Source organism: Phoenix dactylifera, unplaced genomic scaffold, assembly GCF_009389715.1.
Source record: "Phoenix dactylifera cultivar Barhee BC4 unplaced genomic scaffold, palm_55x_up_171113_PBpolish2nd_filt_p 001004F, whole genome shotgun sequence".
Classification (NCBI taxonomy): domain Eukaryota; kingdom Viridiplantae; phylum Streptophyta; class Magnoliopsida; order Arecales; family Arecaceae; genus Phoenix; species Phoenix dactylifera.
In genome coordinates, this window is record NW_024068358.1 from 47,715 (window position 1) to 54,427 (window position 6,713).

Consider the following 6,713-nt stretch of genomic DNA (forward strand, 5'->3'; position numbering starts at 1 on the left):
CCTTTTGCTTTTAATGGAGTCTCTCTTTCTTACTCTATTACTGTTCACTCTGGCTATTTAAGCAATCTCCAATGAAAACTAGCCGTTAGACACACATTTATGGCTGTTCTGCACACTCTGCAACTCCTGACAAAGTGTTCGTTGGGATCGGAGTCGACTCGCTCGATCTGGAGTCGACTCGGCTGTTGCTGGAGTCGACTCATGCTTTACTGGAGTCGACTCGCCCACTGTTCAAAATTTGAAATAAAGTGCCGTCCCGTTCTGGAGTCGACTCGGCTAAACCTGGAGTCGACTCGCCAATGCCAGGAGATGACTTTCCCTTCTGGAGATGACTCATTCTTCAGGATTCCAAAAATCATTCTTTCGGTTTTACTTCCTCGAGTCGACTCGGATTCTCTTGGAGTCGACTCGGCTTTCAGAGCCCGAAAAACAGGTCTTCTATCTTTGAACTTGAACTGTCTCGGAGTCGACTCGGACTTTGCTGGAGTCGACTCCGCTCTCAGACACCGAAGTTGGCTCTCTGACTTTGTCTTGCATTCCTCTGAGAGTCGACTCTTGCTTCCTTAGGAGTCGACTTGCCAACCGTCGGAGTCGACTCGAGTTCTTCTGGAGTCGACTCAGCTCTCAGAGTCCAAAACAACTTCTCTGTCTTTCAGTCTGTTACTCCATGGAGTCGACTCGTACTTTGCTGGAGTCGACTCGGCAAGCATCGGAGTCGACTCTAATTCTTCAGGAGTCGACTCGGTGACAGGGTCTGAGATTTATCTTTCTGTCCTGCTGTCTGTTCTCAGTCGGAGTCGACTCGTAATGTGCCGGAGTCGACTCGAGCTTGTGCCAGTGCTTCTAATATACTTGGAGTCGACTCGTAATCTTCCGGAGTCGACTCGAGCTTCAGATTTTGGTTCAAATTAATTTTCATACTTAGCCAAAATGTATTGAACCAAAGGTAGAGACACTTAAACATAAATTCACAAATATTTGGCTGAAACACTAGATTGAATTCATTAGTATAAGATATACTCAAATGCTTTGAGCTCATCAAAATCAAATAGGGTTATAATCAATCACTCCACATCCTCCTTATATGTTTTCATGAAAGATCACAACCAGAAGAGAGACAAGTTCAGAGTCTGTTTTAAGAAAAAAATTATTTACCTCTTACCATATTTTAAATTTATTTCAATGTTCATTCAATTTCATGGTAAAATATGTATTTATCAGTTTAAGAACATCGATAAGTGCTATGAAAAGATAACTAAATTATAAATTGTTAAGCACTTATCACAACCCCAAACCTATGTTTTGCTAGTCCTAGAGCAAAATAAAATTACAAAAGAAAAACTCTAACTCACTTTCACAGGCATCGCGATCGCATTTACCATATGCAACAAGGCTTTAAACCCCTAGGTTACTCTAGTGGACGAGTTATAGTCTCGTGAGGATTTCCAGTGAAGATACCCACAAACTTCAATCTTAAAATAAATCATTTATTATTATTGTTAAAAAAATTTATTATTATTATATTTTTTTTATTTATTATTATTATTTTTATTTTTATTTATTTATTTTATTTTTTAGATCGATTGATCTATGAAGTGAAAATCAAATTTCAAATGCATACTAGTAAAGAATTTCCAAACTCTCTTTTTTATTATTAAAATCTAATTTAAGATATATAAATGATAAGAATTTCAAAGCACACTGATGAGAGCACAAAAGTGCGATCTATACATCCCTTAAATTAGTATTATTGCTAACAAAAAAATGATAAAAATGCTGTATTAATATTATGTTTTTGTAGGGTGCAGGTGATCAGAAATCAAAGCTAAAATACACATTGGGTTCAAAAAGATGCATCACTGTAGGTGACCAGCCAACCGCATGGGTCGACCCCGGTTGCACACTAAAAGGAGGTCAAGTTCAGCGGTCCACTTCGTCGCAGCTTTATTTTTCTACAAGCCCAAGCATCTGCAAGCCAGCATCTATTCCACGTGTCACGCGGGAGGCATCCCAGCCGTCATCCCGTGAGTATGCTTCTTCCACGAGCAACTCGCTGCCCAGCCGTCCACGTCCGAGCTCCTCACAAGCGCACACCTCATCCCAGCTTCTCCAAGCTTCCGCGAGCCATCCACCATGTCTCAGCACGTCTCAGCCCCGAGCCTAGATTCTTTTCTTCCGCCCAGCTCTCCCGAGATTCCAGCTCCATGATCATGATCCACCCGCGCTTCCCAGCATCTCCATCCCAGTAAAGATCCTTTTCTCCCGCGATTCTCCCGCATCCACTGCTTCTGGATCCGTATCTCATGTAGATCTCAGCCTTCTGCGATCAAATCTCCCAAGCTTCCACGTTCCAGCCTCCTCAGATCCCGTCCGCGTGTGATCCAGCACTCGTCTGCGCCCCATCCTTCGATCCAGTCATCCGAATCCCAAGCGCCAGCAGTCCAAGCTTCATCTTCAACTCTCATGCGCTCCCGGATCTTTCTCCCCACCAGCGCATCTTCCGGATCCACGCGTTCATCCAGCCGTTCGAGAGCATCCCCAGCCGTCCATGCGCGTCCAAGCACCATCGATCAACGTCCACTCCTTCCGCGTCGGCTCCGCGTTCTCAGCTCGTCTCCACCGCGTGCGAGAAAGGGGGGAGAAGGCTAGCTGCTATACCTCTCGGCTGGGAGGGGTTTGGGTATCATCCCTCATTCGGAAGAAACAGAGGAGCATCAGCCGTATTCAAAGAAAAAAAAAAGAAGGGAACAGGGGAGCCCCTGTTTCCGAAAAGGAAAAAGAAAAAAATGAGAAAAGAGGGACTAATGTTTGAAATGAGTGGCTAATTTCTTAGGGAGGGAGATGGAGGAACCTTTGATGTATTGCTTTTTGAGGTAAACTCTAAACTTTTGCCTGAATGAATTATATTTACTGATATGTTTTTGATCCATGCATAGTTATTTCGTAGATAGCTCTTTAATGGATTATGATTATTGATATATGGATTGCTTTAGTATTTGATTCGTCGTAGACGTAGAAAGCACGACGAATGCTTAGAAATTGAGTTCATATGTTCATGAAACATATACCATGATTAGATCTATCCTACCATTCATTTTTAATCAAGAACCATAGAGTTTATTTCTTGGATGCAATATCGTCAAGGGGGATTCCAGATCCCTACCATCTTTATTTTATTAAACTTTGTTTATTGCTATATTGTTCTCCGATTTTAATTTCTGAAAATCAAAACATAATTTTAATCCACAAATTTATTGAATTAATTAATCTAAAATTATATTAAATAATCTCATATACATTTCGTTCCCTGAGGATTCGATCTCGGACTCCCGAGAATTTACTACTTGTGCGATTCTCCTGCACTTGGGAGAACAATTTTATTTTTGCATCACACACAGTTTTATTTACTAAGTCAGCCCAAATTCTATGTTAGTATGCAATTTAAGTTAAACTCATTAAGTTTCCATTTAGGAAGTTATAAGACTCATTTATACTGGAGTGCTCGATGAAATCTGGACCATACACAAGCTAAGAGTTCGGATCTCCAAAATATTGCTAATACTAGTAGTTTCCAAGGATTGGTCGAAAGGACCTGCTCACTGATTCAAAATCATCTTATTCGCAAGATTTCGAGAGTTGTGGATGTTTACTTTAGTACCTTCCGGACTTTATCTGTAATATTCTAGTTTACTCAAATTTTTACGACGACGGCTTTCACACTATTATCTTTTTCAAGGTCAATACAGAGTTTTTTTTTTAAAGATATATAAATTGTGCACTTTTACTCTTGTAGTGATTTCTCCGTGTAACGAGCAGTCAGTCGACAACTCTCACACCAGTTGGCATAAGGTGTTGGGCATCAAGACTCCCCTACGGACTTATGCTCGGAGTCCTCATCACAAGCCCACTTGACCTTTGACAATAGGTAGCCCTTTTCGATGTTCCTGACTAAATCCATTTTTATTGATGATTTTATTTTTTTGAATTAGATAAGTATGATTCATCAGGGTCCAAGGTTGCTACTATACTATCAACATATTGTCAAGCCTAAACCTTAGAAGGGTCGGCCAGTGTGTAGTGAAATTCCAAAGTATTAATTAGCTTGCAACTCCCTAAGAGAGACTTAATAAAAAGAACTTAAATTTGTATTACTTTCGGCTAGTCATTGGGCTTTTTAGATTTTATATACCTTGTGTATTTATCATTGTTGCATAAATGTATAGAAATTAGGTTTTTTTAAAAACAAAAACCTTTTTTTATTTAAATTTTTTTTAATTATTATTTATTACTATTTTATAAAAAATGAACACTTTTTTTTGGATGAAAATCAAGATAAATACCTCCAAACCTAAACCCGACATTGTGAAGTGAAAACGAATGCAAGAGATGCAAACAAAACAAAAATGATTAAAATATTTAAAAATATATCCCCAAATCTAAACCTAACATTGTCCTCAATGTTAAAAAAAATAAAAGAATTGGGTTGCCTCCCAACAAGCGCTAAGTTTATTGTCTTCAGCCAGACACAGTGAGGTAGTTTTTGCATCTCCTTCTATGAGTGCATCTATTTTGTCTATCATAAAACACTCAACTTTCCTCGCAGGTTGGTCGTCCGCATTGAACACATTTAATTTTACCTTCATGTTCCCAAATGATATGTTCATTACCCCTGTTCTACAATTGATGCACGCATTGGCTATTGCTAAAAAGAGTCGCCCAAGGATCACGGGGATTTGTTTTTTAGGATTAGGTTCATGTTCCATATCAAGGACAATAAAATCTACTGGAAAATAGAATTTGTCTACTTTGACAAGAACATGTTCAATTATCCCACGTGGTGTTTTTACAGATCGATCAGCCAATTGAAGGGATACCGAGGTTGGTTTTAACTCACCTAACCCAAGTTTCTCCTAAACTGAATAAGGTAAAAGGTTGATACTTGCCCCTAGATCTAAGAGTGCTCGATCAATGAAATTATTTTCTAAGACACAGGAGATGGTGGGAGCACCAGGATCTTTGAATTTCGGAGGGGTGTTGTGTTGGAGAATAGAACTCACTTGCTCAGTTAGGAAGACCTTTCTAGGCACATGTGTCCTAGATTTTTGCTTTTGGGTACAAAGATCTTTGAAAAATTTAGCATAGGAGGAAACTTGTTTAATAGCATCAACAAGCGGAAGGTTGATTTTCACTTGTTTGAAAACCTCCATCATTTCCTCTAGTGAAGTTCCCTTTCTGTCAAAGGGAGAGGGTGAATTAAGAGCTTCAGAAAATGGAGCCTTTGGAATGTGAGTTTTGGCAGAAGGTAGACTAGCTGAAGAAGAAGATGGTTTTAGATTTTTATTTGACACATGTCTACCCTCTTCTTCATCTTCCTTATTGTTATCTTCCCCAATCTTATTGTCTACTACACGTCCACTCCTTAGGGTAGTCAAAGCATTGGCTTATTCATGATGAATTGCATTTAGTTGATTTTCTTGAGCCATGTATTGTCCCCTAGGATTACTTAATGGTTGGCTTGGAAGCTTTCCTTCCTCTCGCTTGTTCAGTGTATTAGCTAGTTGCCCCATTTGGGATTCTAGCTTGGCGATGGATTGCATGTGAGAGTGCACCAATTGTGTAATGGTTTCCAAACCTTGAAGGGCGTTCAACACTTTCTCCTCAAAGGCTGTGTTTCTTTGGGGTGGAGGAGGAGTGTATTGAAATTGAATCGAGGGACGGTAGGGATGAATATTTTGTGGGGTTTGAAAATTCTGAGAATTTTGAAAATTTTGGAAATAGGGTTGGGCTGTATTCAAAGCTTGCTGCTTCTAAGAAAAGTTTAGATGATTCCGCCATCCTGGGTTATATGTATTGAAAAATGGGTTATTACCCGGTCTAGGCTGTGTTTGAGCAGCATTGATGTGTTCTTGCACGAGTTCGAGGAATTGGGGCGCTGAAGGGCACTCATGAATAGGGTGGGATGGGCTAGAACAGATAGTACACACTTGTGCTTGGGAAGAGTTAATGTAATGCCCACCTATCATCAGTTGGTCAATCTTATGGGACAATGCATCTACCTTGCTAGACAGGTCCATAGAATGACTTATTTCACAAATGGTCCTTTTTCTTTGAGAATTCGGAGGTGCCTGACGAGAACATGAAGCATGGTGGAGGGAGTTTTCATTAAGATTTTCAAATAATTGCCATGCTTCATCCTCATTTTGAAGCATGAAAGTCCCCCCACATGCAGCATCGATCATCTGACGGTTTCGTTCAGTCAATCCGTCATAGAAACATTGCACTAGCTGCCACTTAGGTATTTGATGATGTGGGCATTTACGAATTAGGTCCCGAAATCTCTCCCAAGTTTTATAAAATTCTTCTCCCTCGGTTTGGGAGAAGCTTGTAATGGCACGTCTAAACTGGTTCGTTCTTCCTATGGGAAAGTATTTTTTTAAGAAATTCTTGTTGCATTTGATCCCAAGAACGAATCGAATTAGCTTCTAAAGAATTCAGCCATTGTTTGGCTCTATCTTTAAGGGAGAAGGAGAATAATCTAAGTTTCAGAGCATCATCAGTGAAGTTCTGAATCTTGACAGTAGTGCAAATCTCAAGAAATTCATCTAAGTGTTTATATGAGTCTTCGTTGGTGAGCCCATAAAAAGATGGGAGCATTTGGATCACACTAGACTTTATTTCATATTATACAGTTGCTACTTGAGGTAATCGAATGC

The 6,713-nt window shown here is 39.8% G+C and overlaps 1 non-coding gene across 1 annotated transcript; it reads left to right on the forward strand.

Moving 5' to 3' along the window:
* Positions 1-6,297: 6,297 nt before the first annotated feature.
* LOC120107759 lies at positions 6,298-6,403 on the forward strand. Its single transcript, XR_005509411.1, has one exon. It is a non-coding gene; the product is annotated as a small nucleolar RNA R71 (small nucleolar RNA).
* Positions 6,404-6,713: the final 310 nt, after the last annotated feature.